Source organism: Chelonia mydas, chromosome 2 (genome assembly GCF_015237465.2).
Source record: "Chelonia mydas isolate rCheMyd1 chromosome 2, rCheMyd1.pri.v2, whole genome shotgun sequence".
Classification (NCBI taxonomy): domain Eukaryota; kingdom Metazoa; phylum Chordata; order Testudines; family Cheloniidae; genus Chelonia; species Chelonia mydas.
In genome coordinates, this window is record NC_057850.1 from 92,614,680 (window position 1) to 92,629,067 (window position 14,388).

Here is a 14,388-nt window from a genome sequence, read left to right on the forward strand (position 1 = left end):
GGGAACTGAACTCTTTTATTGGCCCAGCAGGAGAGCTGGGGCCTGAAACACCCAGACAGGGTGAGGACATTGGCTCCAGGGGAAGCCCTGGAGTATGGCTCAATACCAGGGCTGAGGCCACTGTTAGACTCCGGGACTAATTAAGGACTGAAGCCCAAGGAGGGCTACACACACTTGACAATGGGCCGCTTGTGTGAGGTGAGTGCACGCCACTATAGGGCCCTTTTAATTTTGATCCTTTAACTAAAGAAAAGGATACAAAAGTTTAATTTAGTTTTGGTGAGTTTAATAACAGCAACTGATAGTGTAGGATCTAAGAAGATAAAAGTAGTGTTGATCTATGATTTGGCTAACAAACTAGAAAATTGGTCGATATAACCATTTAAGTTTTTCAGAACAAATCACACAGCCACAACAGAAAATAACATTCATACTCAATCACCATGTGGGAAGGTGCCTTTGTTTAGATTTTTGACTGATTAGTAACTCCAGTGTTGCTGACACAGAGGAAAAACAATCCAAAGATAAATCACAAGGCAACTTGGTCAGTTACTTGCATGCCAATTCACCAAGATCTCCTTGCTAATGGATCTAAAGTAGACAACATTTTTAATCTGCTTTCCCTCAAATTATATTAGCCCCAGGATCTGAGTAATGCTCCTAACTCTCTAACATAAACTCCTACATTTATGACAATTACATAGATTGAGTGCAGTTCAAGACGCTTGTGTATTTGGTCTCATTTTATATCTGTATGCACCTAGAACTTAAAAGGCAGTATTAAACCATTAATTATAGGAGACATGTACAGTAGCTCTACAATCTTATTCAACAACAGTAACTTGTTCAGTTTCAAAGCTACTTTACAATAATCTTGACTGGAACCTTTTACAAACAAGGACACTCTGTGACAGTCTTTAAAGCAGATACACAAACACATACACTTCCTTATCAAGGTACCCAGTTTCAGGAAGCAGTTGATTAACTCATCACCTAAGAGAAAGTCTGTGTTACTTATTACCAGATCTTTGGCTTAGCCATCAGTTTTTAGCCCAATTATTCTTCACAGCAAGAGCTGACATTTTAAACACAGGTGAAAGGAAGGACAGACATGACTATAGTCTTTTCCCAGTGTACTAGTGGGGAACACAAACTGCCGAAAAATAGAAAGACAGTTAAAGCTGCCTCTCTGAGAGAGGTACATGATGTCACCAGGAGGACTCCCAGCTGATTTGGCTTTCTCAAAGTGATATGCTGAAAGAGACAGGCTGTTTGTTTTATCCTATTACTTCTGGGTAGTCCAACTTAGTTCTTCTAGTAGGTTCTGGCATGGATCCAGCAGATGGTGACCCTTACCTCTTCCAAAGATTTGAAATGTTCAGCCAAAATGAGTAGTCCAATCAGGGAACCGCACATCAACTTGGGTTTTTGTATCCGAAACTGGAATTTTTCAGTCTTTTTGCAACACATCTTGTCAGACCAGCTTGTGTAAGACAAGTTAGGCAATGGCTGTTATAACTATCTCGGGACATACTTTGAACACTGGCTGATTTGCTCAGTTCAGCAACTTACCTCTGCAAGTTGCTTTACGTTTGCCTCTTTGCTGTGCATCCCTTGGCCAGTCTTGCAGGTATACTTGCTCACGTTGCAGTTTCTCCATCAACATGCTGCTAGTTGCTAAAATATCAAGTTTAAAGTTCATATAATTTAGACAAAGTTCCTTCATATTCTTTGATTCTCTTTAAACTTATTTTTACATTCCCTTATACAATACAGAGTCACTGTTTGTTCTTCAGCAGGCCAGAGCAGCTTCATGTATTTTTCCATTTCTGTTCTCCTTGTTGTAACAACAATTGTGTGAAATGATTATGTGCCTTATTAATCAGTTACGTTTCTGATTATTCCACTCTGTGGTCAAGTGTCCTTATAATCACACTGTTTGGCTTCAGATCCTTGTATTTACTGCCTCTTTCAGCACAGGTGTATTTGACATAAGCTGCTTAATTGGAAATGTTACCTTTACTCTTTCATTTTATTACTTAAACTAAAATAAATCAATATGAGCAGAATTATTTTCTTTCCTAATGAGCTTGCCCATAAGGTAAACCCTGTCATTAAAGTTTACAGTATTTTGCCCAAAATTGCATCACTGATAGTTAACTTCCTTTTTATACACACTTTAATCATTATATTAGACTCCATCAAGTTCCCTATTTTACTACGGTCTCTGGCAGTTCTTAGAATGTCAGTGTTTGATCATAATGTAATTTTTAATTAATTCACTCTTTCATAGACAAGGGAAAAAGAGAACTTTCTTTAGATGAACCAGAAGTACACTCTTGTGAAAGGCTGCACCAACTCTGTTTCCTCAAACTATTTAAGACGTTCAGTCATTAGACCTTAGGTTTTTATTCTCTTAGCCCTTTGTTCAACCTTATCTTGATACCTGGGCAATTCTTAAATAGTAACAACTCATAACTTTGGATCCTTAGTTACTACGTGAATAACTGGAAAATTTCAGGAAAAAATAAAGATTTTTCACAGAAGTTTTAGGTTTTGAAAGAGGGATCATTTTAAATAATGCAGAAAATTAAATGATGTTGGATAAATGTTTTATTATTTTTAGTGGGTAAATATTCAATAACTATGGCATAGAAGTCTCAATGCAAGTCATATCTAATCAAGAAAAGGAGCTGGGTGTCCTTGAAGAGAACACTTTTAATATGCAGCTGTGATCAAAAAAGTTAAGATATAGGATGAATAAGGAATGGGATGGTGACTAATACAGAGAATATCATAAGGACTTCATATAGATCAGTGGTGTGGCCATCAGAGGCGACGCATGGGGAGGACACATGGGGATCAGGTTTGTGTCCGTCCTCCACCCCTCCCCCGCCCAGAGTGGCTGCTTGACTTGTACCCAGCATGATCACATGGACTGAGCATGCTTAGTAATATCTACTGAAGCCGCTGCTCCCCCTCTTCCCCCCCGCCACCCTTATCAGCAGGTAGTGTTCCTCTCTGCCTGCAATACTGTGTGCAGTACTAGTCACCCCAACTCAGAGGATATTGAAGAACTAGAGGGAATCCACAGAAGAGGAATGAGAATGATCAAGGTCTGAAAAAACTCTCCTATGAAGAGAGAAGATTGGGAGAAGACAAGAGGGGAAATGAAGAAAATCTAGAAAATAATGAATGGATGGAGAATGTAGATTGGGAATTTCAGTTCACCATCTCATTACACAAGAACAAGGCAATATTCAATTAAATTAAAACATGACAAATTCAATCTCAATAAAACAAAATATTTTTTCACACATGTAATTGGACTGTGGAACTTATTGCCACAGGAAGTTGTAGAAGCCGAAAACATAGCAAGATTAAAAAAAGAGTGGATATTATGTGGATATTAGGAAAAAATGAGTTATGATTAATGATGACAAAATATGGAAGGGATATTAAACCTCCTGCTTCAGGGCTTATGCCTATATCCAAATCAGTCCTAATGTGGGGGGAAAATTATTCTGCATTCCGCAGGGTTCTTATATCTTTTATTGACTGTATCTGGTGCTGGCCATGGTTGAAGACAAGACACTGGACTTAGTGAACCTCCGTTTGATCAGTATGGCAATGCCTATATTCGCCTACATTCCAAGAATGGATGAAGTATGTGTACGTAGTAGATATGAGATGCTCACTTAAACTTTAAAAAGAAATAAACAATTGGACTCCTTCTCCTAATTATGTCACAGGACAAAATTTCTGCAGATAATACTGATTTAGACATTATTGAGCTTGTAAAGCAGGAAGTACTATAATGTACACTATTTATATCAATTTGTTCATATACTGAAAATATTATACTTATTTCTAAGACCTCAGTGGCTGAAAAAAATATTCTTCAAAAAATCTCAGCATCTGGAGAAAACAGTGAAGTGTTTCCAACAACACAATTAGGATTCAGGTCTGTAAGAAAAAAAATAAATGTTTCCAGCAGTTATTAAAAAAAATATAACCAATATCTATGTCAAAGCAATTTATTATATCCTTAGCTGTAACTTCAGACCCCCTAAATGAATAGTATTGTCATGTAAGAGCCTCTAGGAAACGCTGCTGGGTTGTACATGTAAAGTGGTGTTTGTTACATATTTTAAGAGTGGTAAAAGTAAATCCTAGCCATGGTTATATGCAGAAATAAATGTTTCCTGTTTAGCTACAATGTATGAACAGTAAACTGCTGACAAAGCATGGCAGTTCTTATGTGTGAAATAAAACAATCAAATGTATATGAGACACATCCCTTGGGCTATTCGTGTAGAAAAACATATCTTGGTATTGCTAAGTCTGAAATCCTACATTCTTTATGACCTTTTCACCTGCTTCAGATTGTGTACTACAGTATACATTACATATACAAATGCTGAGAAAGTTCTTCTGTTGGGGTGCTCTTTTTTCACAGATGTCAATCATTAAAAATGCTCAGTCTTCTGAATCAATTAACTTGAAGAATGAATCTGGAGTATCTGGGGCATTTTTTTTTTATTTTAAGCTAATTTACTCTGTTATCACCAGTTGGTTGGTTCTCATCTGTTCCTAAGCACTTCACATATACTAAAAATACAAATTAGAAGGGGGCAGGGGGAACATTTTAGATGTAAGATGTGGTGTCATACCCACATTGCTGGGATAGAGAGATGCAAATTACATCTCCCTATATTGGAGTGATGTGCTTCAGCCCTGGTGGGATTCACCAGAGAGAAGTGTAAGTGACAATATTGCTATTTATCATTCCTTTTGGATTTCAACTGGAATTGAGCCGCTTTACATCCTGCTGGGTTCTCCATAGGAGGATTTTCAGTAGAAGTTGCTTAGATATGCTGAATCTGATCAACCATTGGCTAACCATAGCCATGCCTCCACTCCAGCCAACATCACCAACTTTCAGATGAATATGAGGCTGCAGTCCCCCTGGCTGGCTACCCCAGAACCACTCCTTGTGGATTTTCAAATAACTAGGCTAGGATGGACAAGACAGCTTGTTCTTCCATCCTAGAGTTTATAAACACATTGATAGTATCTCTGAATTGTAGAGGGATATACTAACTTTGTCCAAACTCTGTTTTGTTTGACATAACCATTTAAAACTCCACTAATTTAGTAGGAATTTTGGATGTGTAAGAAATGAGGGATCCAGCCTTATAGATCCCCTCCACCCCAAACAATATAGATGTTTCCCCACATAACCTTAGGTTGATTCTGACCTGATCTTTCTTACCATGGGGTAAGTTCTAGTGTTATCTCCATTGACTTAACTGAATGTGCTAAATTGCCTTAACATTAATATTGGCTGAAATTATGTGTGTTCATACGCTGTCTGAAATGGCATTTAAAAAAATTCCAAAGACCCCAATCCTAATTGTGCCATTGTAAGTGCTTCATCATTCTCTACCCCAGTTGCTGAGATATTTTGATTTTTTTCCCCATCTACTAATTTGAATGACTCCTGATTTACACTGATGTAACTAATCTCAGAACCAGGTCTCACATTTTTATGACTGACCTGTTTGTTTTTTGTATTGTCACAGATTGCAGTTGAGCTCCCACTCTCAGCCACTCCTTAGACGGCTGGGAAGGAACCCAGATGCTAGTTTTCCACGTTTTAAGTCTACGGAGTCTGGAGTACAGCCACTGTGTCGGTCTTAGGGTTCCTGACCCTTAGACACATTCTCAGGGTGCAGTCCCTCTGCCTAGAGATCTGGAAACTGAGATCTGGAAACTGGTGGCCAGCTGCCTCCCCCTGTGCTTAGTGCCGACCTATCAGATTCCCCTTCTAGGTTAAACAAACACTCTCCTAAAATTCCACTGAAGGTGTGATCCTTCTGGGTTACAGTTTCAGTCACTCAGGAGGCACATGTTAAGTGTAGCATATAACATACAGACACTTTGCACAGGTTCTAACATATTAATACTCTTGAACAGCATGTGAAATGTACAGATCCATGCAAGGCAATAAAGCCTACCTGCACTTCCCTGTCTGAGTTTCTACATCACTCCAGAGTGTTCTTTGGGCTGGGGTATGACTTTTGTGGACCATCCACATCCTTCGGCTGCAGAGCATGGTTGGGTTTCTGAAAGACAGAGCCTTCCTTCACAACTTGTCTCCTCTGACCTTGGTCTAGGGCCTTCCTTCCCAAACTTTCTCTCTGTCCCAGTTCCCCTGTTTATAGACCACCATCACCTCAGACTTCCAACATCTGGCATTCCTTGTTCTGGTAAGTGATGTGTTTGTTTTTTGGAGCAGTGGAAAAATAGAGAAGCAACACCATCACCCTCCATTCAGACTGGAGAAGAAAGCATCTCCCAGCAAATTTCCTTATTATATCTATTGATAAAAGAGCAGGATTTTGTTAATAATTTTTGATATCTATAATATCAGTTAATGAGATTTTTATGAAGTGGACAGAAATAATGATAGAGTTAAAATCAGGCACTGAATCAAGTTCACATAGTTGCATGAATGTAGCAGGAATAGGATATAATGGGAACATTTGTACTAAAAGAAAAAATAAAATTGCATGTGTAGTTAAATTGTTCAGGTAAATTAGCGCACTTAAGTTATGTCACACTACCATGGCAGAGCTACAGCACTACAGCTGTGACACCGTAGCACCATCGTGTAGACGCTTCCAACACTGGTGGAAGGTTTCTTGTTGAAGTAGTTAAGCCACCTCTTTGAGAGGTGGTGGATAGTTTAGTGGAATAATTCTTCCATCAACTAGCTGCGTCCACAGTGAGAGTTGCGTTGCACTGGGTGCAACATTTTTCACAGCCCAGATCATCAGTGGGATGATCTATATTTTAGATGTAGACCAGACCCAGGTTAGAAGCTTCCATACCAAAATTACTTTTGTGAATATGTTATGAAAAAAAGGCAGTACCACACTTCTAAAATTATGTTTTGCTGCTTCAAGAAAGAGCAGCTTGAAGTTATAATAATAATAAATAAAATTCAAATGCTGAGAGATTTTTCATTTAAGCACCTCATGCTCTTTTACAAACAGCTTCTAGCACCCTTGTGAGGTATCTAAATGTTAAACCTGTTCTACAGGTGGAGAAACAGAAGCTGAGAGAGGCTAAAGCCCTATTTATTTATTTTATTTATTCTTAAGGCTCTTCAAATTTTGGATACCTCTTTTTTTGGGCACCATCCTTCAGAAATGGATGGCTTGATTTTTAGAGGGGCTGAGGACCCACAGATTCCATTCTCTTCAGCTGAAACCAAGGCAATCAAAAGTAGTGACCGTGTTTGAAATTTCATCCTTAGGTGAAAATTTTCAAAAGTGTCTAAGTTACTTAGGTGCCTCCATCCCATTTTGAAAGTGAGTTAGGCACTTGGAAGCCTAAGTCTCATTGAAAGTCAATGGGAAATGAGGAGCCTAAGAGCAAGATATTTCAAGATATTTATCTGCCTAAAGAAATAGATAGGTATTTACTGGAGTTTCCAAAAGTGCCTAGGCCCCTAATCATTGGGAATAAAGAATCTGTTTTTGTAATTATCTGCATTTTTAGGCTTCTTATACCTTTAAAAATACGCCCCTTAGCAACATTTGAGAGTATGTGACGTAGTGAACTTTAGTGACCGACCCAACTCTCACAGCAAATTGGTGTCAGAGTTGGGAGATTAAGCTGCTTATTCTGGCTCCTAGCTCCCACCTTTACCATAGAACAAGACTCCCTCTCATTCTTTTCTGTTCCTTTGGTGATACATCAGCCTCCTTGGCAATATAAATGGTTCCAGACATCACAAAAGCTATCTGTTGGACTCCATTGTAACTTCTATCATATTGGTGTAACTTGTGAATTTTGCCTCTGGAGTTTTATCACCACTGTGGCTTCTCATTTACAATGGTAAATATCACCAGTGTAACACTCTGTTTTACATTTCTCAGTGCTTGCAAGAATTAAGTCAAACAAAAGTTATGTTCAGTTATCTGAAGTGCTTTTTTTTCAAGCCACAACAGTATACCTGCCCATCAAACATAGATGTGAAGTTTTAGTTTCATAGTCTTTCACCTAACTACCCCTTTTGCTGACAAAGCCTGCATATCCTTTGCCAAAAATATCTCATCCGTTACTCACCCTTTTATCAAACACTGAGTTTGGCTCTGTAACTGCCCTTCAATATAGGCTTTTAAAAATTGTTCTCCAATAAGGATTTTAAAAACATTTGAATAGAAAATACAAACCTCTCATTTGTGCATCTCCACTAGTGCCTGTTATAATATGAATCTGTGTGTGTGTGTGTGTTTCTTTTCAGTTTGAGGTTTGATTCATTTGATTTCATGTTTAGGTGTAATTATTCTGAAGTTGCAGTGTTTGGGTCTTATTCTTCATTCAATTAAACCAGTTTTATGCCATTGAACTCTCATGCCAACATGAAAATTGGGTAACAGAGTGGACAATCAAGGCCACTGCTATAAAAAAAGTATTACTGGTGGCAAAATATAGACTCTTCAATAGTCATCAGTGTTATGCTCTTAAAAATGACCAATTTAAGTACCACAGTATTGGCTGTTGGATATGTGAAGGGGTAACAACCCATCTTCTGCTTAATTTAGACTCTCACATTCTCTAAAATCTCTTGGTAGATCTATTGGTTGGCTTTACCTGACTACCCCAAGGAAAATGTAGTTTGATTTGCACTATGGGCACCAGGAAGAAATTGTGTTTCTTAGTGTGATCAATATTTTCACTTGTGAACGATACACTCATAAAAGCCAAATCCTATTCACCTCATGTGAGTAATCACATGCGCCATACATCATATACATGAATTATAACGCATTAACATCTTGTAAATTACAAACTAAGCAAAGAAAGCTACTATCCACATATTTAGCACTGGTTTAATTTCAGACTAAATCCACAGATTTCAGTGAATTTTTCTGCATTGATGCTAATATAACTGACAGCCGAATTTGGTCCACTATGTCTTCCTGTAATTCCAGTTTCAGTATTCTGAAATGTTTCATAGCAACAACATCATTTACACTTCAGAGAAACAATGTTCTTCCTCTTTCCCAAAACCAATCAAACTATACAGATCCAACTGTAAATTACTAGTTTCATTTATAAGATGTGATATATTCTTTGTCAAAAACACTCTAGAGGCCAGACCCTCAGCTGGGGTAGCTCCACTGACTCTGTTTCAAAAGTGACATAGATATCTAAACACTTCCTGTCTTTTTCCTAAATGACATTTTACAGTATTTGAGGCTTCTACATAATAGGTGGTAAATCTCCCACCAGCAAACTCAACACAATGTTCCCTCAGATGGTCATCAGAGTTTGTAGTGTGTTGCTTCTCAAAGTTCTGCCATCTGTCACATCCCCGCAATAAGTCATTCCATAGCCAAGGATTGCTGGAGAACAATAGTACTCTTGTTATACTTTTCCTTTGGCAAAGCTCCTGTGCTGAAGAAGTTGAGTACTAGTATAGTTAGTACAGCCAGCTCTGCATTATCCAAGTATTCACATACACCAGGGCAATCTGTCCCCAGGTATCTACGATCTGATGTTTTCTGGACGCTTTGCACTACTAAGGTGAGAGTGTATGTGTCTGTAGGGGTAAGTGTGTGTGGTGGTGGGGAATCAAGTCCTGGACCCACATTTTCTTTGGGGGGTTTTGTATGCTAATTAACATTATTCACAAAAACTGAACTTCCATTTGCTGTTAAAGATGTGACAAATTAATCCTTGGTATAATTAAATTGATCTCATTAAGTCAGATTTTAGTCTTCCTTACGCAGATTTTACACTTTAATTCCTCTTTGCATTGCTGTCAATAAAATCAACCTTAGTAGAATTAGACAATAGATAAGTTAAACCCACTTTTAAATGTGGGTCATTTAAAATTGTTGTGTGGATTTTTATTAACACATTTGTATTCTGTTGTAACTACAGTTGTGAAAAATATTTTGTTTGAACCACAAAAGAGCTTGAACTCATCCAGGGTTTGACTTTGGCCTGTGCTTCTTAACAAGACATAGGGTTGTTAGAACTCTTCTTGAAATTGTGGAACTGCCAAATTGATTGTTTTAGATTAAGGAAAACAAAAGGAAAGAACAAAAGTAAAGTTTCCATGAGAGAGCACATGGGATGTCTGTAAGTGTCTCCTCTGCAGCAAGTCTGAGAAGAAAACTACTGCTTGCACGCAGTTTGTAGAAATTTCAAGGTGCACAGAAAATAAATGCTTCACAGTTTCATAGCTGCACACCCACCTCACTAGCAATACTGAACATCAAGGAATGTTGGTTTGAATTCTGCATGAAGATGGGTACTAGTTCTTATTTTTTGTCAAACCATTTTCCCATTTCTTGTTTAGTTTTATACAGTGAAAGGTAACTTTGCATTACACATTTCCACTCTGGACACACTGTGGAAATGTGTAAAGTGGCCTGTGATGTTTTTTTTTTTGTGTGTGTTAAGAGGTGCTGAGCACTCATAGCTTCCACAAAACTGAATGACTATAGGGTGTGCTCAGCACACTGGTAAATGAGGCCATTTTGATTTATGTGTCTAAACATGGAATTAGGCGTCAAAATATAGGTGCCTAGACTGAAAACATGGGCCTCTATTTCCATTGTCAATTTAACTGATCAGCCAGTTTTCCCTAAACATTTATTTTAGAGAAGCAAACTTTGTGTTAAATCAATAATAGTCACTGGCTGATAATATGAAACTTCAGAATACATAATGCTTGGTAACATTACTATCAATATTCGCTAACACTTCTTTTTCATGTTCATCTCAGAAGCCAAGGTAGATAACATTCAGAAATTGACATTATATTTATAATTCAAACTATTTCCAGTACATTTACACTCAAATGGCTATTCAGTTGCTTCACAGCCACATGCAGTACTTTAGAGAGTTTGGCTTTTCCTGGAACAGGACAACTTGGTATCTTTTTTTTCCAGAGTGATTTGTCAGGTAGATTCACAGAGGAATAATGGATACAGTAATAAAATTAATTGATATGCCTACAAAATGTATGTGGTCAGCAGTCCCAGAATACAGATTTTTGAGAACTGTATTTGAACTGAGTGTTAATTACTTTAAAAAAATGTCTTGCATATTTGTGCATTTCATTGTTTGAAATGCCCTCCCAGAAGCTAGAAAATAGCACTTATTTCTTTACTGGATTTGTTCCTCACAGGTTGGTAATATTGATTTCTCTCACAAGCACCCTTGGTATCAATAAGTCAGAAGGTTCCCAAAGAGCAGAGGTCTAGGGAGAATGCCATCTCTACTATATCTTCATCCTCTGCTCTCCCTCCATCTCTAGAACTCTGTAGATATCTCTGGGGCTCTTCATATAGCTTTCTGGGGCATTGCTGGAGAGGAGATTGAGTAGAGCTAGAGTCTGCACATTTCACGGGCCCCATCCACTGATCATTTCCCACATTTTCTGAACAGAACTCATCTGAGGGGAAGGAAAACGAGATGAGGAGTTGAATAAATACAGCAATGGGTTGAAAGAGGCTGGATCCTACCTGGACCAAATTCACAGGATAGTATACATTTGGCTTTGCTGTAGAAGAACAAAAACACAGTACTGTAGGTTCCTGAAAGTGTCACATTTTCTATTGGCAACAGAACCGATAAAGAAAAGGAACTGTGTGTGTGCATGCATGCGTGTGTGTGTGTGAAAACCACAACCCTTTTTTCCCCATAAAAATGAAATATGGATGTATTTTTTCCTCAAATTTTGAAGTTTTTCAATCAGCTTTACAAGTTGAATAATGGGACTATATTCATGGAAAAAATTGACAATTTTTCATCCAAATTCAAAATCTAGAAAAATTATTTTCTCAAAAATTCAGCTATTATATTATGCTTATATTACAAGTGGTTCATAGTGTCACATTGGTCAAGTTTATTTAGAATATGCTCCTCACAGATTTTAACAGTTGTAAAACAGATAAAAATTTGATTTTAAAGTATTTATTATTTAAGATTTACAGCTTGTAAATGTTCAAAATGGTGGGTTTGAAGTACTCTGAAAGACCACTAGTAATTTAAAATGACATTGCAATTAGTACTATTGGCATTACAAATAAGTGACAGTGAATGTCAATTGATCCATTACATTTAGGCTGATCTCTGCACATTTGAAAGTGTCGTGTTAAGAGAAAACACTGGAGTAAACAACACTTTCCCCCTCATTTTAAATTGTAGTGTTACTTAATTTCACCAATCTATTTTAAGGATGTGCTGTGTTTTGACTGCCTAATAAAGCATGTTATAAAGGTGTAAAAATAAATGTTGCTTTTTAATCAGTAGTTTTCATTTTTAAGAGCCATCCCTAAAAAAAAAGAAAACAAATCGATTTAGTCCAGGACTGCACTGTTCTGTTAGAAAGGTGAAATGTCTGTTAATGTGAGTGAAATTTAACAATGAAAAGGAAAAAATCCCCCAGAATGGTACCAGTAGGTAGCACAAAGTGTTTTTGTACACTCGACACTCTTTATATTCTATAAAACAAGTGTAAGGCTTAGTAAATGCATGGGTTAGTAAACTTTAGGGTAACAACTATTATCAGCAGTATGTTTTGGAGACAGAGTTTAAAATATCATATCATTTTTCATTCCCTTCCCGTGCAGCACAGCAGAGACCAGGGTTTTCGGTTCTTGGGCTGTGGAGAGCATAGGCCACATACCAAAAAAAAAGTGTATGGTTTCTTCAAAGCTAACAGTTCCTGCTGTTTGCAAAGGTAATTGTGGGTTAAAGAGCTGCTGAGGTTCATGAAGTGTGATTGCTGTTTTGACTTTTTTGTTTGTGATGTGGGGTTGTTAAGGTTACCTTCAGAGCAGGTAAGGGCTTTCATTTCCTTTAGCCATGTAAGGTCATCAGCATCAATGTTCTCCCAGTTCAGGTAGAAATAAGACCAATGTTGTAACAATTCTAATGGTATCTTGAATGTCCTCCATTAAGAGACAGAGGATTTTAAACGGCTGCAATCAGCACTCTTACCACAGTCTGATAACTCACTTGAGGATATGGACTTTTTTTTTAATAAGCGCAAATGCTGTGTGTCCGCCATAACACGACTTAAAGTCACAGTCATACACTCAAAGTCTGTAACTGCAGCGTGATTTTCAGAGGCAGTGGAAATGGCTGCTGTCTGCTTCAGAACAGATGAGGAACAGAATCTGTCACGAACTTTGAGAACTTAATATATCACTAAAGACAGTTAATTTAGCAGCCATGACCCATGTAGACAGCAAAATTAATAGCAAATCTGCTGTGCCATTGGAAGAGCACATCAATACTCGGATTCCAACATTGTTTCCACTGCAGCCTACACAGACTCTGGTTCCCCTGTGACATGTCTGTCCATATGTCTGAACAGCTAAATACTGTGCTTCTAAAATTACTCTGGTTTTTAATGTGACAAAGACACATGCTGTGAGGTGTACCACATTGCCCTGATGAGTTCTGAGGTTATAAAATAAAAGTAAGCATAGATGCATAACATGCAGTCTTTTATCTTAGGACTCTAATATTCCTTACTCAGGCAAAATTTCTCCTAAAGTCATATCCCCCTTTGCCTGAACAAGGAGTGAATAGAGAGTGGTGACTCAGACCTTTCGTGTTCTACTTTCAGTTACATGGCAATTGCAAAATGGTAGCATTTCTTTTGTAGTGCTTCTGATTCTATTTTCCATGCAACCCTTTCAATGTTTCCTTTTCTGTCATGGGATCTCTTAGCAATTCTGCTGCAATGAATGTACCAAATATACAGAGCTGGATCAAACATCCAGAAAAAAAAATAAGCTGCAGGCTTCAATAAAAACTTGTTCATATAACAGTCTTCTTAAGGGGGAGTGTCACAAGGTGCACACACCTTCCCGCCCTCTCGTCACTGTGCTCAGGCTGGTCAAAGAAAGGATCCCAACGCCTCTTCCAGGTGTTTCACCTGTGTCTCTTTATTTACAGTGCTTAGTGCAGCTCCAATTCCCCCAACACCAATCCCTACACTGACCCTTCCCTGGGTCTTCTGGCCCCTGAGGCTTCCTGCAGTTGGTTGAGACAGAGCTGTAGTCCCCCTGGCTAGCCTCCTCTCTGAGCCTTTCCTCGGGCTTATATCTCCTCCTAGTGACCAGCATCCTAGTGATGCATCCGATGAAGTGAGCAATAGCTCACGAAAGCTTATGCTCAAATAAATTGGTTAGTCGCTAAGGTGCCACAAGTCCTCCTTTTCTTTTTGCGAATACAGACTAACACGGCTGCTACTCTGAACCCGTTAGCAGGGCATCCAAGGGGTTTATACCTCTGCCCTGCCACAGGGAGTAAAATTCTGTTATCCTGCATACAGCTGTATTT

At 38.2% G+C, this 14,388-nt stretch overlaps 1 long non-coding RNA gene across 1 annotated transcript in view; it reads right to left on the reverse strand.

Annotated features, from left to right (window-relative positions):
- Window positions 1-1,550: 1,550 nt before the first annotated feature.
- Window positions 1,551-14,388, reverse strand: part of LOC122464505 — a 77,840-nt gene continuing 65,002 nt past the window's right edge. The window contains exons 3-4 of the long non-coding RNA XR_006288597.1: window positions 6,021-6,128; window positions 1,551-1,677 (exon numbers count right to left, since the gene is read on the reverse strand). This is a non-coding gene — a long non-coding RNA (uncharacterized LOC122464505). The remainder of the gene's footprint in view (window positions 1,678-6,020; window positions 6,129-14,388) is intronic.